This window comes from Strigops habroptila, chromosome 3 (genome assembly GCF_004027225.2).
Source record: "Strigops habroptila isolate Jane chromosome 3, bStrHab1.2.pri, whole genome shotgun sequence".
In the NCBI taxonomy this organism is placed as follows: domain Eukaryota; kingdom Metazoa; phylum Chordata; class Aves; order Psittaciformes; family Psittacidae; genus Strigops; species Strigops habroptila.
This window is the reverse complement of record NC_044279.2, coordinates 698,890-726,101: the sequence shown is the minus strand read 5'-3', so window position 1 is coordinate 726,101 and position 27,212 is coordinate 698,890. Positions and strand designations below refer to the sequence as shown.

At 49.8% G+C, this 27,212-nt stretch overlaps 1 protein-coding gene across 7 annotated transcripts in view; it reads left to right on the top strand.

The window, feature by feature from the left end:
- Nucleotides 1-27,212, top strand: part of PPP6R2 (protein phosphatase 6 regulatory subunit 2) — a 98,885-nt gene that overhangs the window by 16,372 nt on the left and 55,301 nt on the right. For 6 of the 7 annotated variants that reach the window (XR_003989474.1, XM_030472107.1, XM_030472109.1 and 3 more), the window contains one exon: nt 11,235-11,367. The gene's annotated coding sequence lies outside the window, so the exon portion shown is untranslated. Of the gene's footprint in view, nt 1-11,234; nt 11,368-14,670; nt 14,732-27,212 lie in introns of all 7 variants that reach the window. The other variant, XM_030472105.1, reaches the window with a different exon arrangement.

The window sequence follows — 27,212 nt, the reverse complement described above, 5'->3', positions numbered from 1 at the left end:
TGCAACAGCAGAAGAAGAGTAGTAGAGTGCTGTTAGTGTGCAGGACCTTAGCAGCGGGGGAGGACCTGAGGCATCAAACTACGTTCAGAAGGTGCTAACATCTTGTGTGTGCTCTGTGCACTCAGTCATCAAGACTTCCATCAGTCTGACTGGGCTAAAATCCCTTCAACAACTGGTGACTGATAGGAACTGGAGAGTGATTTCAAAGGGCCTGTGGGTGCCTGGAGTGCATTTTCAGTTGTTTTGAACAGATTCACTAACAATTCTTTCCTTGTTTCCGCTCTTAAATGTGTGATGCTGTTCTGGCCACCTCCAGTGCAGTTGTGAAGTACTTGCATCTTCAAAAGCTTGATTCTTCAGAGAAACATAGACTCATAGAATGATTTCTGTTGGGAAGGAGCTTAAAGCTCACCCAGCTCCAACCCCCTGCCATGGGCAGGGACACCTTCCACTAGAGCAGGTTGCTCCAAGCCCCTGTGTCCAACCTGGCCTTGAACACTGCCAGGGATGGGGCAGCCACAGCTTCTCTGGGCACCCTGTGCCAGCGCCTCAGCACCCTCACAGGGAAGAACTTCTGCCTAACGCCTATTCTCTGAGGTGTTCCAAAAACTTCTGAATAGAACGTGCTTCCAGTAGGAGAACATGGTTTGAAATCCTGCTGGAAGCAGCTGAGAAAGAGCTCTAAAGAAAGCTGCGAATGCTCAAGGTAAAATGTCCAGTATCTGCACAGACTGTTCAGGAGACCCTGGGGGGACACAGTGAAGCTTCACCTTCCTCTTGCCAATGTGCTGCTGGCTTCGGGTGGGCTGCAGACAAAATAGAACCTCCCCATGATCCCTGTTCCTCTCTTCCTCTCCCCCATAACCTGAAATACCCATTTGGCTAATATAGAGATGTTCTTTAGGAAGGGAGATGTTCTGGTCACTGGACAGTTCTTCAGAGCTGTTACATGGGCTGGATGTGATGTTTTTGCTGTTATCTTTTTTCAATGAGAGAGGTGTGTTTTATTTTTTATCTAAGTGATAATAAAAGAATGGGATGAAGCACAAATGAGAGCAAACATCTCTTTGGCTGGTGCATTTACGTACTGCTGACTCCTGCTGGCAAGCCAGGCTCACGTGGAAGGCTGCCCAGGAGATCTGCAGCCTTTCTCTTGGTGCAAAACATGTTAGTCGGAGCTCGCCAGACACATTTCTTCTGGCTTCTTTGCCAGTAACTCTCTTAATAGGTACCAAACAACCCGCAGAGCTCCTTTTATTTCCCCTCCCAGCTTCCCATGGACCCGAGACTGAGGAGTGTGCTACTTGTCAGCACGGGGCTGCCAAAGCCTGGGAGTGCTTGGAACCAGGCGCCTTTCCCATTGACTCCGCAGAGTTGTTTCTCTGGGAGTACACAAAGAAATGTTCTGGGAGCTCTTGTTATGCAGGTTGGGTTTCAGAGCATGCAAATAGTCCTGGCTGCAGTTGGGAAGCTCCTTTCGCAAAAAGCCATTAAGTTGGTGTGAAGTGGTCGTGCTCCTCAGGAGCCTGCTCAGGGCTGCCCTCACGGCAGGAGCAGCGTTGCTCTTGCCACGTGTGCAGGTGACATAACTTACAAGTAAGACTATAACTTACAAGTAACACTTCTGGAAAGAGTGTGATTTGTTTTCTTATTTCTGAATAAAGAATATTCTGTGCATATTCTTTATGGTACTTCTGTAGCTTTGGTCTGATGCATGTACCTCACATGGGGTCATCAGTTCAAACGGCATCCTAAAATGCTTGTATAGAAGGGAAGTAAAACATTCTTGCATCTTTCTGTTCAAGTCTTAGAAACAAAACCAAGCAAGAATAGGGATGATATTCTAGAGGTGTAAACAGCAAGGCATGGTTTTTACTGTGGGTTTTGGCTTGCATAGAATCCCAGACCGGTTTCTGTTGAAAGGGACCTTAAAGCTCCTCCAGTTCCAACCCCTGCCACGGGCAGGGACACCTTCCACTAGAGCAGGTTGCTCAGAGCTGCTCCAGCCCTCGCAGCAGCTCCGGGGCCTCCTCTGGCCTCGCTCCAACAGCTCCACGTCCCTCTTGTGCTGCTGCCCCAGAGCTGGATCAGGGCTGCAGGGGGGGTCTCCCCAGAGCGCAGCAGAGGGGCAGGATCCCCTCCCTGAGCTGCTGCTCACGCTCTGGGGGTGCAGCCCAGCACACGGGGGGGTTCTGGGCTCAAGCACACACTGAAGCCGGGTCATGGGGAGCTTCTCCTCACCCAACACCCCCAAGTCCTTCTCCTCAGGCTGCTCCATCCAGTCTCCCCCATTCAGTGTCTGTGCTGTGATTGCCCTGACCCAGGGTCAGGACCTTGCCCGTGGCCTGTCTTTGGAAGCAGCGCCATTCTCAGCAGTTCATTAGGCTAGGAGCTTGCAGCACCTTTCAAGGCACTGCTTGTCCGTTCAGTGTGTCCAGCGAGGCTTATTTCCATTCATTTGCGGGTTTGATCCCTAAATTAGTATGTTCTGGACCCTCCAAACGCACTTCTAAGGAAGAGTGAAGAATCTTGAAGACAGAGAACGTGTTTGGAATTCTGGGTGTAGCTGTGGGGCCAGTGCACTGAGCTGGTGGGAGGTCTGGCTTAGGGAGGCAGAGGCTGTGTGTCTTTAAGTCCAGCCATGGGTCTTTTAAGCCTGGGAAGTTAAGCTGAGCTGTCCTCATAGTCATTTGGTTGCTGTCTATGAATTCAGTTATGATGTTTGGATTGCCTGAGTTATGGTGTTTGGATTGCCTGGTCCCTGGGTGAACACAGAGAAAAGCCAGGACTGTACTTTGTGTCCATGTGTTTGCTTAGACTTGGTGCCTGTCAGGCTTTCCCAGCAGCTTGTGCCTCTTCATGAGTGCTTGGGGAGCTCCTGGGTGCTAAATGGATTGAATCTGCCCCAGCCTTTGCTTTTCAGTCCCTTGCTGGGCTTTTCCTGGCACCCACGGCTGGCACGCCAAGGGTTAGGGTGCTCCTCCCAGGGCAGAGATGTGGCAGTGGGACTCAGAGGTTGGCGTGAGCTGTTGTAGAGCTGCCATTCAAAAGCTCTTGTTTTAGCCAGGGCAAATAACTGATAGAGGATTAAATTATTTCTCCTGTGTCTTCTTCCTCTTGCTGTGACAAAATTAAGGCATTGCATGTGCTGTTGAACAGATAGATGGAAACCAGTGACAGCCCTGGGCTTTCTGCAAGTGATGGCAGAGGTGGAAATCAAGGAGAAGAGACTGAGCTCTCCTGGCAGCGAGGCCTGAAGTGTGGGAGCAGCATGAGAGATGAGGCTGGGAAAAAAACCAGTGGAACGCACAGAAGCCCCAGTGTTTCCAGGTGCTGTCAGAATTCCTTCTAGACTGCCTGGTGTACCGGGCTTCCTCAGGACTTCATGTGCTCTGAGAGTTCTCTCAGTCATTGTCTCTTGAGTCAGGAGCATGAGAAGTGTCAGGCAGTATTTGTACACATTTCTGTGTCCCTAGAAATAGGTGGGCTCTGAGTGATCTTATTTTCCTGGGTAAGGAATTCTGTAGTTGCTGACAGGTTTCATCCTGTGCCCACATCCCTCATGCCCTGTGCATATGTGGCTTTGTCACAGTGTACCTGAGAAGTCTGGCAACTTCTCAGTTCAATGCTACAACTCGGGGTTCAGCCTTGCAGAAGTTCAGCAAACGTTAGTTCCTAAATTCACTGTGGATTTGGTATATTAAAGCTAAACACTGAATGGGAGTGGGATGAGTTCAGTGTGCTGCTGTGTGTGTACCTGGGGCAGTGCCAGTGACTGTGCTTGAGCACAGATTGAGGTTTATTGTGGTTTTACCTCAACTTCCTTGTCCCTCTGGAAGCAGCAGTGGAGCGCGAAGGGAAGGAGACCGGCTGTTGTGCAGGAGCAGCAGTGGGAGGGTTCCTGTCATGGAGCTTTGCAGTGGTTGAACAAACGTTGGGTTTGAATGTGTTCCTGAAGTGCTTCTGCAGCTTATCTGTTGTGTTATTTCTTGGTTGAGTTCTGTTCTGAATAATATAGAGATTTATGGTTCTTTAGCACACAAAATTGGATAAACAAGGGTGATTCCAGTGCCTAAAGGGGCTCCAGGAAACCTGGAGAGGGGCTTTGGACAAGGGCCTGTAGGGACAGAACAAGGGGAATGGCTTGAACCTGCCAGAGGGGAGATTGGGATGAGCTCTGAGGCAGAAGCTCTTCCCTGTGAGGGTGCTGAGGCGCTGGCACAGGGTGCCCAGAGAAGCTGTGGCTGCCCCATCCCTGGCAGTGTTCAAGGCCAGGTTGGACACAGGGGCTTGGAGCAACCTGCTCTAGTGGAAGGTGTCCCTGCCCGGGGCAGGGGTTGGAGCTGGAGGAGCTTTAAGGTCCCTTCAACACAAACCAGGCTGGGATTCTGTGATTCTCAAGTGTCTTGTACCCTTTTTGTATGAACTGCGTCCAGGATGATGCCTTTCTGTCTCCTCCAGCAGGCACAGGAGGAAGACTTCAGACTTCTCAGACTTCATCATGGATAACTTGAGACATTTATAGTGTGCTCTGAATTTTGCAGGCTATTTACTTAACTCTTCTGTAAAGTTGGACCCTTTTTAGGCGAGTTAAAAGTTGTGCAGTGAAAAAATCTCGCTAACCCAAATGATCTGATTTCTTGGGAAGATCTTGGTGATAAAAATACTGCAAATGTAAATTGTGTGAGGTAGCAGCGTGGTGTTATGTATGAAACTGGCAACTTTCCTCAGCTTGTTTAGTTACTGAGTGGCTTGACAGATTCTTAAAATGGATTAGAGCTGACTTCAAGTACCAGCTTGGGGGTGTGAAAGAGCAGTAGCTGCATTGGCAGGAGGAGAAGCACCACTTGAGGTGACACTGTCCCCTGCCTCGTGAATCACTGGGCTTTGTGACACTTCTGCTATTAGTGCCAGGTAAGGAGCAGTAGGATGGGTTTGGGGACCTTCCATACCTCTGCAAGTGGGTTATTGTAGACTCTAGCTTCTCTCCAGCCAGCACATTGGACAGTAAACCCCTGTCCTTGATTTCCTTCTCTGCCACAGCTCTGGTGCCTTTGGCACTTTGGTGGTTTACTGCCATAAATAGCTGCCCTTGCTAATCTTCAGCTTGGCTTTAGTTATCTGGTTACGCCTGACCTTGTGGGTTCAGCCTTCTGTGGTCTTTATTGTCTAACTCAAAACCCCACAGTGACTTCCCATCCATCCTGTGTTGTGCTTAACAGGTTTGGGCAGGTTCTGTGCAAGCTCTGTCACCATAACACGTTGGTTTTGGGGATGGGTCAGCTTCTGTGAAAGACATTCCCAGCGCTTGGCCAGCAGTTTAAAATAGGACCTGGTCTCGGTTACTTCTATAATTACCAGCATCATTTCATGTATCTCATGATTTACATATCACTTTGCACATGTCCAGATGGAGAGGAAAATAAATTTCAGCAGTCACTCTCAACCTGAATTTATAAAGCATGTGTTCAAAACTGGTATTTGCTGTTAGGAGTGTGTGTGAAGTCCAAGAAGTGCGGCGCAGCGGGACCAGCTTTGGGGTGGAGAGGAGCAGGCTGCTGCTTGTACACTCACGGGAGTGTTAATCCAAGATTAAACTGGTTGCTGACTCTTTCAGTGGTATTTCATAGGATCCCAGACTGGTTTGGGTTGGAAGGGACCTTAAAGCTCCTCCAGTCCCAACCCCTGCCACGGGCAGGGACACCTTCCACTAGAGCAGGTTGCTCCAAGCCCCTGTGTCCAACCTGGCCTTGGTTTGGGTTTCTTTTTTTCCAACGTCAGCAATTTCTATCAGATTAGAAGTGCTCTGATAATGGAGCTAAATTCTCTTCTGAAAACAACGTGGTGGTGGAAGTTGGAGGAGGATTCCCTGTGACTCTGCTTACAGCATAGCTTGTGAACAGGCAGCACCGTGCACTGTGTTCAGTGTGTCCTCATGGCACCACAAGGATCCACGAAGCACACAGCGGTTCCTTTGTGTTTGCTGCTGTATTTATTTACCCTTACAGCTAGTGACTATGGGAATATTTAACTTCCCATATTGTGGCTGAGTCTCAGAAGAGTTGGGGGGTGGATTTGTATGTATGTATGTATGTATTTATTTATTTATTGAGGAATGAGGAAGTGGAAAAGACCAACCATTGCCCAAAGTGATCATAGAATTATGAATCATGGAATGGTTTGGGTTGAAGGGACCTCAAAGCTCCTCCAGCTCCAGCCCCTGCCCCGGGCAGGGACACCTTCCACTAGAGCAGGTTGCTCCAAGCCCCTGTGTCCAACCTGGCCTTGAACACTGCCAGGGATGGGGCAGCCACAGCCTCTCTGGGCACCCTGTGCCAGCGCCTCAGCACCCTCACAGGGAAGAGCTTCTGCCTCAGAGCTCATCTCAATCTCCCCTCTGGCAGGTTAAAGCCATTCCCCTTGGCCTGTCCCTCCAGGCCCTTGTCCAAAGCCCCTCTCCAGGTTTCCTGGAGCCCCTTTAGGCACTGGAGCTGCTCTCAGGGCTCCCCTTACAGCATGTAGGGGCTGTGTGTAGGTTAGTAGCCGGGTGCAGGATTTGGTGCACTATAATTAGTCGAGGGTATCTGGAGGAATAATCTCAGTCAGTTGCTGTTTGTCTCAGCTCTGCAGTTCCAGCTGAGGCTTAGCGAGGTGCTCTGCTCAGCAGAATGCTCCAGGAGACTTCTCCTTAGTGACAATGAAGTAGTGTCCAAGTAAGATCTCAGAGTTGGGTGTGAGGCCGCAGGCTGTGGAGCTGTGGTGTGGCAGCACCTTGAGGACCTGGGTCAAAATAGGGTCTTTGGTGGGGGTTGAACTCTTTGACAGCTTTCCAGAGGACAGAAAAATATCCTGATTTTACACTTGTCTTTTGGAAATGAGAAATAAGGTCTTTTGTTGTCCTCCTTGACACTTGAATTCCTGGTGGAGTTATCTTGAGAGAAGCAGGTTTGGGAAAGAGTTGATCTCAAAAATCCCAACTTCAGAAACTTGGTGGAAGTTGATAGTATAAATCCCATGAATGGGCATCTGGACTGCTTTAATACTACTTGCATCTCTCACTTGTTGCAGCAGAGAGGAAAGGATGGCAAGGGCAATGACCACTTTATACTGGGCTCTTTTTCGCTTTGGGTTATGGTGCTTTTTTGGTGGCTGCTCCTAAAGTCAGTGGGAAGAAGCTGAATGAATTCCAAAGTATGTGCAAGTGGAGATCAGATTGGTTAGAGAATTGCTGGCTGGTTTGATGCAAGCTGCCTGTTGTTGTTCAGCCTTTGAGTGCTGGGGAGATACCCTGCAAAAATGCCTCTTTTCCCTCAGCTGGGATAACTAAAATCCTGCCTTTATTAGTAATGTCTTGAGGGACACTATTGCTTATATAAAAGCATGAGTTTCATTGCTCTTGTTTGCTATTTCTGATGAAGCGTATGAAGGTAGCGAAGGCAGTGGGAAGGCTTTCGGTTTCTTTAAAAATAGCTGCTTTTTATATAATATTATCAAACACTCCCGTCCTTTCTCCATGCACTTGCATCCCGGTCTGACTGCTGGGAGGTGCTGCTGGTCCGTACAGGGAAGGCAAGAGTCTTGCTTCCCTCTTGTGTTCCCCAGCTGCTAGAATAGGCAGCCAGAGATCATGGATCAACCAGGTGGGAAAAGAGCTTCAAGCTCACCCAGTCCAACCATTCCCCAGCAGTGCCAAGGCCACCACTAACCCACGGCACTGAGGCCTCGGCTACACGGGGTGTGAACACTTGCAGGGCCGGTGACTCCAGCCCTGCCCTGGGCAGCCTGTTCCAATGCCTGAGCACCCTCTGGGGAAGGAATTGTTCCTCAGCTCCATCTAAACCTGCCCTGGGGCAGCTTGAGGCCGTTTCCTCTTGTCCCATCCCTTGTTCCTCAGGAGCAGAGACCAGCCCCCTCCTGGCTCCATCCTCCTGTCAGGCAGTTGCAGAGAGCGAGAAGGTCCCCCCTGAGCCTTCTCTTCTCCAGACTAAACCCCCCCAGGTCCCTCAGCCGTTCCTCATCACACTTGTGCTCCAGGCCCTGCACCAGCTCCGGTGCCCTTCTCTGGCCCCGCTCCAGCACCTCAACGTCTCTCTTGCAGTGAGGGGCGCAGAACTGACACAGGATTCGAGGTGCAGCCCCACCAGTGCCCAGCACAGGGGGACAGTCACTGCCCTGGCCCTGCTGCCGCACTGGTGCTGAGCCAGGCCAGGATGCTGGAATGCTCTTTTTGAAGAGTTAAATATTATTTTTAATAAATAAAAATAAAAATATTATTTTTATCTAGGGATTCTCATTCTCAGTATTTTCCTCTTCAGATGGCTTTTCCAAATAAACAGTCCCTCTTTCTTAGTAATAATAGAAGTTGTGCACAGGGATTCTCTGCAGGGAGGCAGTATTCCAGCCCCTAGGAGCCTTGGTGCAGCCGGATTGCTTCTCCCTGCTTCCTCCATAGCAGCAGGTACCAAAGCAGGAGGAGCTCAAGGAGAGTTCTCTGCTTGCCAACAGCTTCCTTATGTGTGCTCTGTTTTTAATGTCTTGCTTTTTTTAAGCAGAGGAGCACTGCAGGAAGCATCCGGGCTCTCCTGGCACCCGTGCTGCTGCCATAGTTGGATTTGGGATGGTTGTGCAGGCTCAAGGGGCTGGGTCTTTAAGCGTTTGGCTTTAAGCTGAAAGAGGGTAGATTTGGATCTTAGGCAGAAGCTCTTCCCTGTGAGGGTGCTGAGGCGCTGGCACAGACTTTTCCCAGAGAAGCTGTGGCTGCCCCATCCCTGGCAGTGTTCAAGGCCAGGTTGGACACAGGGGCTTGGAGCAACCTGCTCTAGTGGAAGGTGTCCCTGCCCGGGGCAGGGGTTGGAGCTGGAGGAGCTTTAAGGTCCCTTCAAACACAAACCAGGCTGGGGTTCTGTGATTGTTATTCACAAGAACAGTTTCCCATTGACTGGTTTTGGGACTGTTGCCACACCAGTGAGAAGGTCACAGGGGGAGCAATATGGGATGTGTGTGCTGGAGGCCTGAAGAGCAGGAGCAGGTCTAGCACAGGAGCATCCTCAGACAGCTGATTTCCAAAGAATCAGGAAAGTGCAGTTGGAATAAGGAAAGTTGTCACCTCAAATTCACCCAGTTCCCAGTTGTGTCTCTGAAGGCTTCTCTCTATGGCCTAAGTTAGATTAGATTTCCTCTAAACCCTGTGACTGTGGGGGTATGTTTGACCTACTAGGTTTGTTCTCTCCAGAATTTGAGGGAATTGCTGGAGATACACGTTGTTATTTGGAGGTGGGTGATTTCTCCTGTTAGAAATGAGACACTTTCTATTGGACATGAAACCTGTGCATGGTTGGACTCCAGAACTGAACTTCTCTGTGGACATACTGCACTAATGTTTGACCAGGTCTGTTTATGTGCAATGATTTGAGTAAAAAATGCAAAATGCCCAGGAGAGAAGGTAGAAAATATAAACTCCTATTTACTGGCACTGCTTTGTTGTGCTCTGTTTCCAATCTGCTGTCAGACAAAATAAAGCACATGGCTCAGGAGAGAATAAGGCTGAAATCTCAGCAGTGTGTGTTCAGGATGTAGGAAAGGACTTAACCCCGTGACCCAAATCTGTTCTGACTGTGCTGAAATGCAGCAGAGCCCGTTGTCCTACTGCTCTTACTTGGGAATTTATGAGCTATTTCAGTTAAATAATTGAAGAAATTGAAGAAAATGAGAGGAATGGAGCATCAAAGCGAAGGGTGGCAGAGCTGGAGGCTGATGCCAGTCACTTGAAGTGTTGGAGGTTAATTTCTTGCTCTTTTTCAAGTCAGAAGAACAGTGTCACGTCAGGTTGCTTCCACCATTCTGTAATCCAGGAAGGCCGCTTTAGGAAGGTGCGACATGATTGTGTCCTTAAGATTCTCTGCTGTGAAATGTGCTTTCAGGAAGGGCAGGATGGGTCCTTGCTCCTGTTCTTCATGGGTCTTGCGACATGAACTCGAGGTGAAACAAAGCGTTGAGGGAGCGTGGGACACTGTGCAGCCAGTTTGCTGTTTGCTGACACCTTCATATGGATTGTGTAAACTTTCCTGGCTTTTGGGCTTGGTAAATCATAGAATCACAAAATTCCGGGTTGGAAGGGACCTCAAAGATCATCTGGTCCAACCTTTCTAGGTAAAGCATGACCTAGACTACACGGTCCAGCACCCTGTCCTGCCCGATCTTAACAGTGTCTGGGTTTCCTGGAGCCCCTTTAGGCCCTGGAGCTGCTCTAAGGGCTCCCCTTCAGGAGCCTTCTCTTCTCCAGGCTGCCCCAGCCCAGCTCTCTCAGCCTGGCTCCAGAGCAGAGCTGCTCCAGCCCTCGCAGCAGCTCCGGGGCCTCCTCTGGCCTCGCTCCAGCAGCTCCACGTCCCTCTTGTGTTGGGGGAAGATGAAGAAGGAGGAGGAAGATGAGAAAATAGATTGTTCTGTCTGTTAGTGCTGTGTTATACTGTCGTGCTTCTCTGGGTTGTGACCTTGAGGTGTCAAGGCTGGTCAGAGATGTAGCATCAATGTGAGCATTCTTTCTGTTGGGATAGCGAGGGAACACCATTTGATGCAGGGTCTCGCTGCTGTTGTCTTCTCTTTGGTCACGATCCTAGCATAAAAAAGGAATACCTGGATTGAGTCAGGGGCTTGGTTAAACCCAGCTCTGCAGTTGTGGGAGGGACTCAACAGGTTAAGCCAGGCTTAGTTCTCTTCCCATTTCCATCTATGAATCCCCTTCTGAAACCATGGTGAGGGCTCTTGTGGAGGCGAGTTCCTCGCTGCCGCCTGGAGGTGCTGGGGCCCCCGACCGAACGTGGGATACGTGTGTTGTTGCTGCAATTATTCTTGGAACAAGTGAAAATGACCCTCAGGTTTCCCTGACAACCTACAACTTGCTTTTTGAAGCCATGTCAAGAAAACAAGCGCGTGTTCTTGAATGAGGTACAAGTCTCACTGCGGAGCGAGGTCCACAAGGGGCCGGGGCTGTTAACCCCTCACTGCCACAGCCTGGGAGAACAGTTCATGTTTGCCTCATGCTGCAGAAGGGGGCAACTGGAAGGAGAATGTCTGATGGGGTGCTGGTGGCTTTGCAAAGAGTGTTGGTCACACATGGTCTTGCCCAAAGCTTTTGTTGGGTTGAAGGTTTACATGGGAGTTTCTTTAGGGGGAGAAAAACCTCTTTGGCTTTCAGTTACCTTTGGTTAATAGCAGCTTTTTCCAATCTTTTCCAGGATAGGAAGCTTGAGGAAGAATTCACACTGGATGAAAATAATTTTCTGAAGCTGGGAATATTCCAGGAACTGTAACCCAAATGTTTCTCTGTCCGTGGAGAAGATTTCACATTTGAAATAACTTCTACTGAAGGTATGCAGAACTCGTTTTTAAGCTCAGTAATGACAACGTGTTGTATTATGTGTTCTGGTGGTTGCTGCTGAGATTGTTCTTGCTATTTAATACCTGGAGTCATTTGAGAAGGAGCTGTAGTGGCCCTGGGCTGGTCCTGCTGAGGAGGTTAGAGCTGGTTCCATGCAGCTGAGCAGCTCAGCTCTGCAGTCTAGTCATGGGGTGTGGGTCAGGTTAGTCCCTAAATCCAGGTTTAACTGGTGAGTGCTTCTCAAAACTTGAGCCAATGGGAAAAAGATGGGACTTCTTTCTTTCTAGTGACTGTCTGTACTTCTGGGAACCACTTGTGGCTCTTCCAAGAAGTAACAGTATGGAAACGACATGTAGTAAGTACATTTTGTCATGGGGATAGTGAGAGTGACCAGGCCGGGGTTACTCGCTGGTTTTCATAAGGTGAGAAATTGGAAGCATCCAACAAGGTTATCAAGTGACAGTGAAGCAAACAAGGGGAGCTGCCCTTTGCAGCATGAGGATACACAGCTTGGGATTACTGGGATATGGACTGACTGCCTGTGGGAGCACTGGGATCCTTCCTGGTGCCTTCTGGAGTTGGCTGACTTGGTCATTGTCCTGCTGGTAATTTGCTTAGGAAAAGCTTTCTTAATGCTACAGAGTCAAGAGATCTTACATAAAGCAAGGTCTCCCAGGGGAACAGGTTATGAATTAAAGGCATTCTTAAAGCTCCTCAAAGAGGGAGCAGACCCTAAGTTTTATTGCAGGAAAGTGCAGGTTTAGGTGAGATGAATAAAGATCCTGCTGCTGCTGGAGCAGGTTATAGTTGTGTTGTGTGTCAGACCTGATGGCTGGGAACTGGTGAAAATTGAGGGGGGATTGAGATGAGCTCTGAGGCAGAAGCTCTTCCCTGTGAGGGTGCTGAGGCGCTGGCACAGGGTGCCCAGAGAAGCTGTGGCTGCCCCATCCCTGGCAGTGTTCAAGGCCAGGTTGGACACAGGGGCTTGGAGCAACCTGCTCTAGTGGAAGGTGTCCCTGCCCGTGGCAGGGGTTGGAGCTGGAGGAGCTTTAAGCTCCCTTCAACCCAAACTACGACTCTATGAACATTGTTCTGGAAGCCATCTAGGAACTAGAGCATGTGGATGGTACCCAGAGATTTGTAATCATCTGGGTCAGTGAGATACATAGAGATAAATGGTAGGAAATGATGTAGCCCAGTCTGGGAAATTCTGCTCGTCCCTGAGGTCCGGCTGGCTCAGGACCTTCAGTACCTGCTCCTGCTGTCAGTGGGCACAGGAGATCAGTGTAAGTGCAGGGTAGGCACTGCCACCTCCTGCCAGTCACCCGGGTGAGTGACCTGTCTGAGACATCGTGGCTGTAAAACCTTTGAGGGTCCTTTATAAACATGGTTGATACGAACTGGTGCAACCAGCTGAGATCTTGAGCTCAGTTGAGCCTTTGGACTCCATAACCATCTACGGCAGTGAGTTCTCCTGCCTTTCTTGGCTGCTTGATAACTTTGAGGTGTCCCTGTTCTTGGGTTTACTGGGGGCTGTAAATAACTGTCTGTTCACCTCCTTAATACCATTCATGCCTTCTGTTGTATCTCTTGTTCTTCTGAGCTGTAGTCATGAATCAAGACAAGTTTAATGCATCTTCCATCAGAAGCTGGGCTGCTTCATGTTCTGCTCAATCTCTTTTAAGAGAAGCTGATCAGAGCAGCAGCAATTTTTGAGCTCTGCTGTCTCTTCTGAGAGAAGCAAAGCAGACCTCGAGCATGGATGCAATGTGCGATACTCGGGTGATGTCATGCCTCCTGTTTACTTGCTTGTTCTTTCTTGGAATGACTTCTGACATGCTGGAGCGGGGCCAGAGAAGGGCACCGGAGCTGGTGCAGGGCCTGGAGCACAAGTGTGATGAGGAACGGCTGAGGGACCTGGGGGGGTTTAGTCTGGAGAAGAGAAGGCTCAGGGGGGACCTTCTCGCTCTCTGCAACTGCCTGACAGGAGGATGGAGCCAGGAGGGGGCTGGTCTCTGCTCCCAAGGAACAAGGGATGGGACAAGAGGAAACGGCCTCAAGCTGCCCCAGGGCAGGTTTAGATGGAGCTGAGGAACAATTCCTTCCCCAGAGGGTGCTCAGGCATTGGAACAGGCTGCCCAGGGCAGGGCTGGAGTCACCGTCCCTGCAAGTGTTCACACCCCGTGTAGCCGAGGCCTCAGTGCCGTGGGTTAGTGGTGGCCTTGGCAGTGCTGGGAACGGTTGGACTGGATGATCTTAAAGGTCTTTTCCATCCTGGTTTATTCTACGATTCTGTGATAGCTTTTGCCTCTTTGGCTGCAGCTCTATATTGAGATCCTTGACAATATCTTCAAGATCATTCCCAAATGGCTGTAACTCACAGGATCTGCTCTCTTTGTATGTTAAAATGTCACCTTTCTTCAAAAGGATCGCAGAAAGCTGCAGAAGAGGGCTGCTTGTCTGCTGTGTCCTGGCTCTGGCACTCAGGTCGGGTGGAGCCCTCTGGAAATAGGGGAAATGGCTCCTTCCTGGGATCATCTGAGCATATCTGAGGGAAGAGGTTCCCAGAATTTGGGATGGGGCAGGCAGAAGAGAGTGAGTGTGTGAAAATACAGCAGGAAGGAAACTTGTGGTGCAGGAGAGCGTGGGGTACAGCTCGGATGAGCAAGGGGCAAAGGGACAGCCTGGCTTCAGAACTCAGGGAGAGTGAGGGCATTCCTGAGGGTCCGGAGGATGCTGCAGACAATGGGTGGATCCAGAAAGCCCCTGGGTGAGGTGGAACCAAGGCTAAGGGGGAATGGCTTTAACCTGCCAGAGGGGAGACTGAGATGAGCTCTGAGGCAGAAGCTCTTCCCTGTGAGGGTGCTGAGGCGCTGGCACAGACTTTTCCCAGAGAAGCTGTGGCTGCCCCATCCCTGGCAGTGTTCAAGGCCAGGTTGGACACAGGGGCTTGGAGCAACCTGCTCTAGTGGAAGGTGTCCCTGCCCATGGCAGGGGTTGGAGCTGGAGGAGCTTTAAACTCTCTTCCAACCCAAACCAGTCTGGGATTCTATTATTTTTTATCTCTTTCTGTGTGTGGCAAAGCTGAAAACTGTTTATACTTATAGGGGAAATAAAGGAGATTTTGTATTAAAACTTAAGGGGGGAAAAGCATAAAATAACCTTAAAATTCACATCAGGAACCCCAGCTGTCAAGACGAAAGGGCCAGACTGCATTAAACAGGACCTGGGGAAGACTCCTCAGCTGTGACGTAGCTGCCGAAGTTCTGTTTGCCCTTTTATATTTATAACAGAAGGGATGTTACAGGAAAGTCAGAAGGACTCAGGAATCCTTTCTTGATGGAAACAAGCAGGATAATGTACTTCTCTCAGGATTTCCATGTGGTTCCACTTAGTAACTAAGTGGAAAATGTTAAATGTTTTATTTTATCAGGAATGGACTTAAATAGGCTTAAATAAAAACAATAAATCAGTAAATCTTGGTAATTTCCTTCCAGTTTCCAGCTGGAGTTGCCTGGGGGGGTTGCTGGCCTCCACACTCCATTTTACTGGGCTTGGAATGCCGGGAGTATTCTGAAAGGGTGGAAAATGCTGTGGATGTCTTGTACGTGTGCCCGTAGTCAGTGAGGCTCAGGGCAGCCTCTGGTACCTACAGGACTGACTCCAGGAATAGTCCTGGGCAAAAGAACACAAATACAGAATCCAGGTATGAAGAGGAAGACAAAATCCGGATGGACATCCTGGTGGGTAAGGTTCTGGCTGGATGGTCACACTCAGAGTTGTGGTCAATGGCTTGATGTCCAGGCAGAGACCGATGATGAGTGCTGCCCCTCCTGGGTCAGTGTTGGGCCTGATCCTGTTCAACATCTATGTCAGTGACATGGAAACTGGGATTGAGCACCCTCAGCAAGTTTGTGATGACATTGAGCTGTGCGGTGCAGTGACACCAGGGAAGGGATGAGATCCAGAGGGACCTGGGCAGGCTGGAGAGGTGGGACCATGTGAACCTCATGGGGTTCAAGAAGGCCAAGTGCAAGTCTCTGACCCTGGGTCAGGGCAATCACAGCACAGACACAGGCTGGGGGAGACTGGATGGAGCAGCCTGAGGAGAAGGACTTGGGGTGTTGGGTGAGGAGAAGCTCCCCATGACCCGGCTTCAGTGTGTGCTTGAGCCCAGAACCCCCCCGTGTGCTGGGCTGCACCCCCAGAGCGTGAGCAGCAGGTCAGGGAGGGGATCCTGCCCCTCTGCTGCGCTCTGGGGAGACCCCCCCTGCAGCCCTGATCCAGCTCTGGGGCAACAGCACAAGAGGGACGTGGAGCTGCTGGAGCGAGGCCAGAGGAGGCCCCGGAGCTGCTGCGAGGGCTGGAGCAGCTCTGCTCTGGAGCCAGGCTGAGAGAGCTGGGCTGGGGCAGCCTGGAGAAGAGAAGGCTCCTGAAGGGGAGACCTGTGATTCCATGAAAAGTTCACCAGAGTTCCAGGGGAAGTAGGAGATGCACTGGATTGTTGTTCTTCTTATAGCAGCCAAGGAAGTGTTGCAGGACTGTGTGAGTTTTGGGATATGTGGAACTTGAACCGTGTTATTTTAAATCTTCAGAACTGGAATGGACACGTGAGACTTTAAAATATGAATGTTAATCGCCTGTTACTTTTGCAGATGCCTGCTGACCTTTTCTAGAACAGGTAGAGACCTTTGTACCAGACTGAATGGTACTCAGGTGAAGGCTCTAAAAAGACACCCTGTACTTACCCCCAACAGAATTGTGAAGTAAAATCCGGGCCACAAAGTGAAAATCACCGAATGCCAGACTGGTTTGGGTTGGAAGGGAGCTTAAAGCTCCTCCAGCTCCAACCCCTGCCCCAGGCAGGGACACCTTCCACTAGAGCAGGTTGCTCCAAGCCCCTGTGTCCAACCTGGCCTTGAACACTGCCAGGGATGGGGCAGCCACAGCTTCTCTGGGCACCCTGTGCCAGCGCCTCAGCACCCTCACAGGGAAGAGCTTCTGCCTCAGAGCTCATCTCAATCTCCCCTCTGGCAGGTTAAAGCCATTCCCCTTGGCCTGTCCCTCCAGGCCCTTGTCCAAAGCCCCTCTCCAGGTTTCTTGTCCCTTGTAAATGATTACAAGGTCACTGGTAAGTGGAAGGATGAGATGCAGTGAGACAAACCCAGTCATTACAGGCCTCACAGAGGAGTGAGGTGACTTTGGGCATTGTGCTCATATAAGGAGGAAGATGTAGAGCAGAGATTACCTAAAACTACCATAGTAAGGGGAAATATGACTGGTTTCTTACATTTCTGTTGTTGATCGTCTCTCCAGCCCCAGAGTGCAGCCAGGGATTGCCTTGTGTGGTGTTGTGCTGCCTGACTGAAGCCTCCACATACCTCCTAAATATTCAGACATTCCTTGTGTGCGTTGTTGGCAAACAGCAGGTGTTTGAGTGACACTTTAATTCTGCACGTTCCCATTTAGAAACACTCTCCAGAAAGCAGTTCATGTTCAGAAACGGCAGCTTGTTCGTACAGACAGCTCCTTGCCTTACATCACTGTGGGTTTGCCCAGCTCAGATATACCATGAGCAGCTTTGGAGGGCTTTGAGATGTCCACCTGCAAAGGCAAAAGACATGGCGAGTTTCCGTTGATGTAGATGACCTAAATCAATGTAGTAAGACCTGAGGGATGGGATGTCATCCAAAGGGACTTGGACGAGCTCAAGAAGTGGGCTCATGTGAACCTCATGAAGTTCAACAAGGCCAAGTGCAAGGTCCTGCACGTGGGTTGGGGCAATCCCTGGTATCAGCACAGGCTGGGGATGGAGGGATTGAGAGCAGCCCTGAGGAGAAGGATTTGGGGGTACTGGTGGATGGAAGATTGGACATGAGCTGTCAATGTGCACTTGCAGCCTGGAGGCCAATCGTACCCTGGGCTGCAGCCAGAGGAGCATGGCAGCAGGTCAAGGGAGGTGATTCTGCCCCTCTGCTCTGGTGAAACCCACCTGGAGTCTGCATCCAGCTCTGGAGCCCTCAGTACAGGAAGGACATGGACCTGTTGGAGGGGGTCCAGGGGAGGCAACAGAAATGATCAGAGGGCTGGAGCACTTCTGTGAGGAAAGGCCGAGAGGGCTGGGCTTGTTCAGCCTGGAGCAGAGAAGGCTCTGGGGAGACCTTATTGCGGCCTTTCAGTGCTTATAAGGGGTCTCTAAGAAAGATGGGGAGAGACTTTTTAGCAGGACCTGTTGTGACAGGACGAGGGGTGATGGGTTTGAACTAAAAGAGGAGGTTGAGGCTGGACGTGAGGAAGAAGTTGTTCCCTGTGAGGGTGCTGAGGCGCTGGCACAGACTTTTCCCAGAGAAGCTGTGGCTGCCCCATCCCTGGCAGTGTTCAAGGCCAGGTTGGACACAGGGGCTTGGAGCAACCTGCTCTAGTGGAAGGTGTCCCTGCCCGGGGCAGGGGTTGGAGCTGGAGGAGCTTTGAGGTCCCTTCAACCCAAACCATTCCATGATTCTATGCCTAATCCCCGTGGACAGAGAAGTCTGTACAAACCCAGATGGACTTCCAGGGCAGCCGGGGCTCCTGCTGGGACAGGGAGATCTCTGGCTCCTGCTTTCTGGATGTCAGCAGCGTTGGCTGTTTCTTGCTGCCTTTTCCCCTGCTGAACACCACCTGCATGGACAAGTGGACAAGAGTCATGAGCACAGTTATAATGAGCACATTGAATTTTCTTTTCCCCAAATACAAGAGCTAGAAACAGCTTTAAGAGAAAAATAGCAGGAGTTATCTAGAGCAGCAGGAATGTGAACCCTGACCCCACCATGTTTATCCTCATGTTCTCATATTCTGATTTAGCTCTGTTTTACTTGTTGGGTAAGGAAGGAAAGTGCAACTTGAGAAGCTGTGTGAGGGGGATTGTTTGGAGGATCTGCAGGGCTCTGAGCAGCCTCTTGCTATCTCAGACAAGCTCTGCCTTGGCTACAAATAAGAGCAGGCTGGTGGTGGGGATGGCAGCTTGGTGAAGAAATACCCACTTATGGAAGGCTTATTTTGAGCTGTTCACAGCTGGTAATCCCTGTAACATCCTCCTGCAGCTCAGGACTTCCCCAGGTCTGCGGAACTGGGAACTTCAGTGTGGGGAGAGTAAGTGAATCGTGGTAGGAATGATGTTTGTGATGTGAGGTAGGAGCAAGAATGACAGCTAAATGGTTGAATATGGTTAATAAAATGAGAAAAGTCACAGTAATTTTGAGTTACAACTCTTCAGTTGTGGTCCTAAAGCACTGATGTGTCTGTTCTCTTCATTGATATATCCGAGGAATTTACCCATCATTTTTAAGTTCTCGCTTTTACCAAATGCTCCTTTTTGTTTGCACCCTTTTAAAGTAAGTTTTAAGAAGATACTGACTTTTAGTGTAGAGATTAGATCAAAACAAAGCCTGAGACTTAACTCCTTATTCATAGAAAAAGAAACATTATAGCTTTCCAATTTCACATTTCAGAGCAGCTTCCTCTCAATTCATCTGCTGTACACAGCTTGAAGGTTTCAGCTTATCCTGCTCCTTAACTTACACAATCCTTATGGATTTCTTGAACAGTTTAACTGGAAGCAATGATTTTAGTGCATACGATGTAATCACTGTAGACAGCTAAACCAACGTGTTCACTGCACGTTGTGATCAGTGTTGTCTTTATACTCGTGCTTTACTCCCTCCTTCTGCTTTCAATAGATCAGTAGTTTTTCGGACTGACTGGTGTGGCTGAAGAGTTTTTATCCCATTCCATGTCTCAGAGAGGGAAAGTGAACATGAGGAGGTTGTTTTGTAACTCAGCGTGGCTGGGAGGAGGAACGACACGCAGGGAATTCCATCCAGCTGGTTCAAAAAGTACTTTGCCAAAGAGTTTGAAACTTTGGTGTGGCTTAAGGTCAGGGAACACTTTCGATTGCAAGTCCAAATGGGTTTAAAAAGATTAATCATAGAATGGTTTGGGTTGAAAAGGACCTTAAGATCATCCAGTTCCAATCCCCTGCCATGGGCAGGGACACCTTCCACTAGAGCAGGTTGCTCCAAGCCCCTGTGTCCAACCTGGCCTTGAACACTGCCAGGGATGGGGCAGCCACAGCTTCTCTGGGCACCCTGTGCCAGCGCCTCAGCACCCTCACAGGGAAGAGCTTCTGCCTTATCTCCAACCTGAACTTCCCCTGCTTCAGTTTGAACCCATCACCCCTTGTCCCATCACTCCAGCCCTGATGAAGGTCCCTCTCCAGCATCCTTGTAGCCCCCTTCAGACCCTGGAAGCTGCTCTGAGGTCTCCACGCAGCTTCTCTTCTTTAGCATATTCGTAGGATGTATTTACTGATAATTGTCAAACCTGAGATTTCGGGTGGCACTTGAGGTTATCTGTGCTGAAATGATGAGAGAAGGTTGAGGCAGTTTACCAGGAAAACCTCATTCCTGCCCTGCTTCCCAGCACTGGGCCCTGTGCTTCTGGGAGGGGGCTGTTCTCACCCAAGGCTGACATAGCATCTTGCTTCCTGCATTGATAAGGCATCTCAGTGCTATTTTAGACATTCTGCTTTCCTTTTGCTGAGCAGATCCAAGAAATGAAGATATCCCAACCCGAGAAGTCACTCTGTGTCAAGAAAGCCTCTTCGCTTGCAGAATGGGAGATTGTCATTAGTTGGAAGCTGAGGCTTGGGCTCACTTGGCTTCTTGCCTGTGGGGTTCGTAAATGCCTCCCTTTCCTTCTTAGCCCCGAACTGAGGGTAGGAAAACCAAAACTGCATCCAGTGTGCCTGGAAACTGAAGCTTCCCTGTGTGGAGTACGACGATGCCAAGCAATGGTAGTTTCAGAGTAGGGTAAGCAAAAGAGTAGTTGGGAACTCTTGATACCTGGTGCGTTCAGTACTGAATACCCATCCTTGAAGCAGTATCAAAGGTTAAATCAAAAGACTATCCCTAACTTTCATTTAATGTCAACTTGGGAGGGAAAAATGGGCATTTGTCAGTTGAGAAGCTTTTCCCTCTTATAGAATCATAGAATGGTTTGGGTTGGAAAGGACCTTAAGGTCATCCAGTTCCAACCCAAGTTATTTAACTTCAGCATCGGAAACTGTCAAAATGAAAACTGCCATCCTTGGGTGAATGTTGGAATAGGCCATTTCATCATCTCAACACAAGTTTGTTGAAATACAGCAGTTTGAAGGATTTTGTTCCTATTGAAGATACTTAAAACCCCAATTCCTGACCATGTTCTCATCCCTTTAGCACTCGAGGCTAGGTGGCTGCTTCGAGCATTCCTGCACCTTTCCTTGTTACTGTTACATCCCTGAAACTCCCAACAGATTGGAGCCTCATGTGGTATAATGCTTCTCTGGACATAGAATAAATAACTGCAAATACTAAGAAGGTGCTAGGAAGAGCAGTAGGAGCTGTTACGTGACCATACATGAGTTGGCGTGTGTTTGTATGTCAGACTTCTATAAACCTTAGAGGTGTTTCTCCATCCTGCTTTCTGATGTGTCTCTGTTCAGTCTGTGTCTTCTGGAGCACAAGTGTGATGGGGAACGGCTGAGTGACCTGGGAGGGTTTAGTCTGGAGAAGAGAAGGCTCAGGGGGGACCTTCTCGCTCTCTGCAACTGCCTGACAGGAGGATGGAGCCAGGAGGGGGCTGGTCTCTGCTCCCAAGGAACAAGGGATGGGACAAGAGGAAACGGCCTCAAGCTGCCCCAGGGCAGGTTTAGATGGAGCTGAGGAGCAATTCCTTCCCCAGAGGGTGCTCAGGCATTGGAACAGGCTGCCCAGGGCAGGGCTGGAGTCACCGTCCCTGCAAGTGTTCACACCCCGTGTAGCCGAGGCCTCAGTGCCACGGGTTAGTTACTTTTCTGATCAGAAATGTCAATAACAGATCTTGGTAGAAGCTGCTAGAGCTGTACAAGCCTGCCCTTGGGTGGGGACATAGTCAAAGGTTAACCAGTTTTGAGTCTTCTTAGCAGACTTCAGTGCTCCTTAGCTGGGATGTATCTGGGTAACTGAAATGATCCATGAGATGATGTTGCATCAATAAGGCATGAGGCCAAGAGTCAAAGTTGTGAAAAGGTGTTTTCTTTGAGGTGTCCCTGGGATGGAACTAGATGAGCTTTAAGGTCCCTTCCCAAACCATCCTGTGATCAATCAGCCTTTCTCCAGATGTACCTATTAAACTAAGTGCACTTGGCTAAACTGGTCTTTCACATCTCCCAGCACCACAGTGCACAAAGAGATGCTGCAGAAGCAGGGGGAAGGAGCTCAGATCCCTGCTGGAGGAGGGACACCTGGCTAGGCCCTTTGCTGCCATTCCAATAGAGGTGGTTTGGATGTGGTAGCTTGTTGGATGTTGAACGTGGTCACGATGCTCTTCTTGTTGGTAGGTTTTTGGGGGATACCAGGAGGTCATTGAGGCTGTAGTGTTCCAAGGGCTGGAACCTCCTCAACAAGGATGAAGGAAGGAATAAAGCAGAAGAGTTCAGAATTAAAGGACATAAAGACCAAGCTGAGCTCTGTAAGAAAGTTCTGCAATTCCACAAGAGGAAACAATGCAGACCACAGAATTATTCAGCATAGATGGGATGTTCCTGCTCCTGCTCTCACCAGCAAGTAGTGCCTCAGCCATGGGAGGTTCTCTTCTGCTTTCGTCCTCATTCGGTTACAGCTGCACACACAGCACCCTTGATGGTGACCGAGCGGCTTGTGGTGAGCAGGGTGTGCTTCATTTCCACACCTCTTACTGCTGACTTCCCTGCACGGTCTGTGTAATGCTTCCATGTCCAAAGCACCTTGTGCAGCAGGGAGTAAAACGTGGCCTTTGGCTTTGAGGGCCTCCCGTTCACACTGGGCGAAAAGCCTGAGAGAGCCCTGCTCAGAAACTGCCTGAACCAGAGCCTGAAACCAGAGAACAGAACTGACTAGTGCTTGATAATGGCACATGCTTGAAGCTGGCAGTTCCCATCCGCTGTGGTCTCTTGTCCTGGAAATCTGCACTCTTTTTGTTGTTATTTTGTATTTTTTGCCATCAAATGCCTCTGATTTGATTAAATTTCCTGGGTTTTCTTCATTGTGGTCTGCAGTGCCACAAATTGCTAGAGAAAGTAGGATAGTCTTTTGCAGCCCTGTTTCTACATCTATCCCTTCTGCTGTGCCTTGTATTCCTTAACTTTATTCATAGAATCCCAGAGGTTCCTTAGTAGTGATTTCTAGTGTTTAATATTTTAGTACTTGCACGTTCCTCAAGTTTAAACAGATGTCTAGAGGCAGCAGGAACAGGAAACAGTGTTGGATCTTTAAGGCATTTATCACAAGAAGAAACTGTATTTACCACTTACTGGGCTCATAGTACTCAGCAACTCTTGTGCTGCTTTGGGTCTCTCTGCACAATTTCTGTTCTTCAGGAGAGACACGGAGGAAGCTGAGGTACTCACTGGTTCAGTGGTAAGCACTCTTTCCACATCTCTCAAGCCCCTGAACCTCAGTCAGTGAAGATCAGGTCCATCATGGCTTGAGGACACTGAACATGGGACTCAATGAGATCCATCCCAGGGTCCTGAGGGAACTGGCTGATATAGTTGCCAAGCCAGCCTCAGTCACACTTGAAAAGTGGTGACAGTCCCCAGTGACTGGAAAAAGGGAAACGTCAGCCCATTTTTAAGGAGGGTGACAAGGAGGAGGACCTTGGGAACTGGCCATGGAGCTGCTGCGAGGGCTGGAGCAGCTCTGCTCTGGAGCCAGGCTGAGAGAGCTGGGCTGGGGCAGCCTGGAGAAGAGAAGGCTCCTGAAGGGGAGACCTTAGAGCAGCTCCAGTGCCTAAAGGGGCTCCAGGAAACCTGGAGAGGGGCTTTGGACAAGGGCCTGGAGGGACAGGCCAAGGGGAATGGCTTTAACCTGCCAGAGGGGAGACTGAGATGAGCTCTGAGGCAGAAGCTGTTCCCTGTGAGGGTGCTGAGGCGCTGGCACAGACTTTTCCCAGAGAAGCTGTGGCTGCCCCATCCCTGGCAGTGTTCAAGGCCAGGTTGGACACAGGGGCTTGGAGCAACCTGCTCTAGTGGAAGGTGTCCCTGCCCGGGGCAGGGGTTGGAGCTGGAGGAGCTTTAAGCTTCCTTCAGCACAAACCAGTCTGTGTCTCTATGAATTTGCTAGCACCAGGAGCTGCTTGGTCAGCTTCTCCTGTGCATCTCTGCTTCCAGAGGCACCGTAGTTCAGACCCTGCAGTGTGACAGCAGCGTGTTACCTCCCTTGCTCCTGACTTGTAGCCTTCCAGCACAGCTCATCTGTCACCTGCAGATTGTGACTCATTCTGCTGGTCCTCAAGTGCCGTGTTCATGTCTCTGTGGGGTTTCTGTGTGTGGTTCCTTTCTTTTTTCAAGGTTGTGGAGATGTTACGTGGATTATGAAACCTCACTTCATTGCTGGATGCTTGTTCTGGCATAACTGCTGGTTTCAGTGTGCCATGAACAGTCATTTCCAAACCTCACTTCCTGTGTTTTACTGCGTGGCCTGTTGCTATAATAGGGTTTTTTGGCTGGGGTGATGGTGAAGAAGAAGGGTCTCATGTTGAATGTGCTCTGGGAAGTGTGATGGGAGTGTCCCTGCTGCAGGACAGCCTCCCTTCCCAGCTGGATGTAGCTGTTCCCAGTCTCAACCTGCTGGGAATTGCAGCAGCATCTTCCAGAAGCCCAGCTCTGCCAGTGAGGACCCAGAGAAGAAAAACTCCTCAGGAATCCTTCCAACCTTTGTTTTAAGAAGGTTGAAAGGGGATGTGCCTGCTCTGTGCTGGGAGAAGAGCCACTTTCTTTCCTGAAGGACAGCTTATCGGAGAGTGTCTCCTGTAGATTATCCATGTATACAAAGTTCTAGAGGTATGTAACAAGTTATAGAATCACAGAACCCCAGCCTGGTTTGTGCTGGAAGGGACCTTAAAGCTCCTCCAGCTCCAACCCCCTGCCCCGGGCAGGGACACCTTCCACTAGAGCAGGTTGCTCCAAGCCCCTGTGTCCAACCTGGCCTTGAACACTGCCAGGGATGGGGCAGCCACAGCTTCTCTGGGCACCCTGTGCCAGCGCCTCAGCACCCTCACAGGGAAGAGCTTCTCCCTTATCCAACCTGACTCTCCCCTGGTTCTGAAAACCTGTAGAATTGATGGGTTTATAATGGGTTTAAATTTGTGAAGTGAGACTTACATGTGTGTTGCACATGTGTGTATGGGAGATGTATGTATTTGGGTTAGCTGTAAACCCGGGCTCCTTAATTTAAGGCCTTTTATGCCAGCTTTGACTTGGGGAACATATAACTAAGCATAGCTAGTTAAAAATATCTGAAGAACACTTTGTAAGGAACACACTCTGCAGCCAAACAGCATTACTGTCACAGCAGTGTCACGTAGGTTGAAAATTCAGATGTCTGTTCCTAACTCAGGAACTCAGTGACTTGAGTGTGTGTTCAGCACCTGCACGGATGGATGCAGGAGCTCCTGCTCTCGCTGCAATGCTGAAAGTTAACATTTTCAGTTGATTTCAATGTACTGTTGAGTGAAACAGCACAAATGAGAAACAGCTTTGTTCTGTGCCACTTGTTTGGCTATTTTGGGGCGGGAAACTAATTCTCAAAAGAGAGAGACATCCCCCCCTGCAGTCCTGATCCAGCTCTGGGGCAACAGCACAAGAGGGACGTGGAGCTGCTGGAGCGAGGCCAGAGGAGGCCCCGGAGCTGCTGCGAGGGCTGGAGCAGCTCTGCTCTGGAGCCAGGCTGAGAGAGCTGGGCTGGGGCACCCTGGAGAAGAGAAGGCTCCTGAAGGGGACACCTTAGAGCAGCTCCAGTGCCTAAAGGGGCTCCAGGAAACCTGGAGAGGGGCTTTGGACAAGGGCCTGTAGGGACAGGCCAAGGGGAATGGCTTTAACCTGTCAGAGGGGAGATTGAGATGAGCTCTGAGGCAGAAGCTGTTCCCTGTGAGGGTGCTGAGGCGCTGGCACAGACTTTTCCCAGAGAAGCTGTGGCTGCCCCATCCCTGGCAGTGTTCAAGGCCAGGTTGGACACAGGGGCTTGGAGCAACCTGCTCTAGTGGAAGGTGTCCCTGCCCGTGGCAGGGGGTTGGAACTGGAGGAGCTTTAAGGTCCCTTCCAACACAAACCAGTCTGGGATTCTATGAAAAGTTTGGGGTCAACCTAAATGACTAACCTGCCGTTGGGAAGACAGGGAATGGCAGTGTATGGACCATGGGAGGTAGGTTAAGCTTTTTTTCTGGACAGCTTTCTCTCACTTTTCCCTCTGTAACTGAGCTTGGACTGTCACAAATGAAGCCTGTAGACTTGATGTTCATAGGTAGCACATAGTACATAGTTTCTTGTTCATAGTACAAGAAACTTGCAGTTCTGACTAGAAGTGGTTGACCCCTGATGATTAAAAGGCCCTTGGTTGGTACAGAGTGGTGTTCTGGATGTGATCCTTCATCACCATCTCTGTTCTGTTTTTGCTGGGTGCTTCCCCATGATCTGTATGTGAGCTCGCCTCAAAGTGCTGGAAGTCTAACACCAACAGGTAAACGTGGTGTACAGGAGGAGAAAGCCCCAAGGAGGCTGTGCTTTGGGTGTCTCCGTAGCTCATAGCTGAAATGTTCCCTTTATCCTCTAGTATTGCAGCACCAACACATTCAAACAGGGCTTCCTTGCATCAGCAGCTCTGTCACAAAGGAAGGACTTGCAGTGGCTTTCTTGAGTTCTTCCGAATCTCAGAGATAAAGGCATGAAAAGGAAGAATGGTGTTGATCTGGCTAAAAGCTCTCAGATAGAGAAGTTACCTGTGCCAAAGTTTGAAGCACAGAGTGGAGCTCCACAGAGTTTGTTATCAAATATCCTGGGTAACAGAGCTATTCCAAGGGAAAATAGCCTTAATTTCAGGAGGTAATCACTCCTCTTTGGTTAAGAGATCCTCAGGCACATACACACACACGTGAAGAACCCTTGAACTGAAGTAGGGCACAAAGTGCATGTCAATAACTTCATTAGTAAAAATAAATGCAAGGCGGATGTTTCTTTTACTGCGTTTCACCTTGTTGTTCCTAAAAGCCCTTCAGTTGGAGCTTCAGGATGAAAGTTCCACTGCAAGAGACCAGATATTTAAACGTGATTAAAAAGTTGGGGTTTTTACCCTTTTGAATGGCTGTGACCCTTCCTGGAGGAAGAGGTGGGGTTTTCTGCTTGTCTTCTAAAAAGGCTGATTTCGGATGCTTAGATGCAGTTATGCAAGCGGGGAAGTGGCACGTGATCAGGCATGGTAACGTTTCGGGATGCTGGAAAAAGCAAAATGAATGGTTGGAGCAAGTGTTCCTGCTGCTGTGGCAATGGTAATGTGGGTTAGGTTAAAAACAGCAGCGGGATCTGCCTCTGTAAAATCGTGCTGAGCACAGGGGGAATGGAGCGTGTTGGCATCTCCCATCCAATTGACTCCACTTTATGAGACGTGGCTTAGCTTATTGATGATGTTACACACAATGTTTATCTTGATCGAGTGATGCTTATCACCTTTCATAGAACCCCAGCCTGGTTTGGGTTGGAAGGGAGCTTAAAGCTCCTCCAGCTCCAACCCCTGCCACGGGCAGGGACACCTTCCACTGGAGCAGGTTGCTCCAAGCCCCTGTGTCCAACCTCGCCCTGAACACTGCCAGGGATGGGGCAGCCACAGCTTCTCTGGGCACCCTGTGCCAGCGCCTCAGCACCCTCACAGGGAAGAGCTTCTGCCTTATATCCAACCTGAACTTCCCCTGTTTCAGTTTGAACCCATCACCCCTTGTCCCTTCACTCCAGTCCCTGATGAGTCTC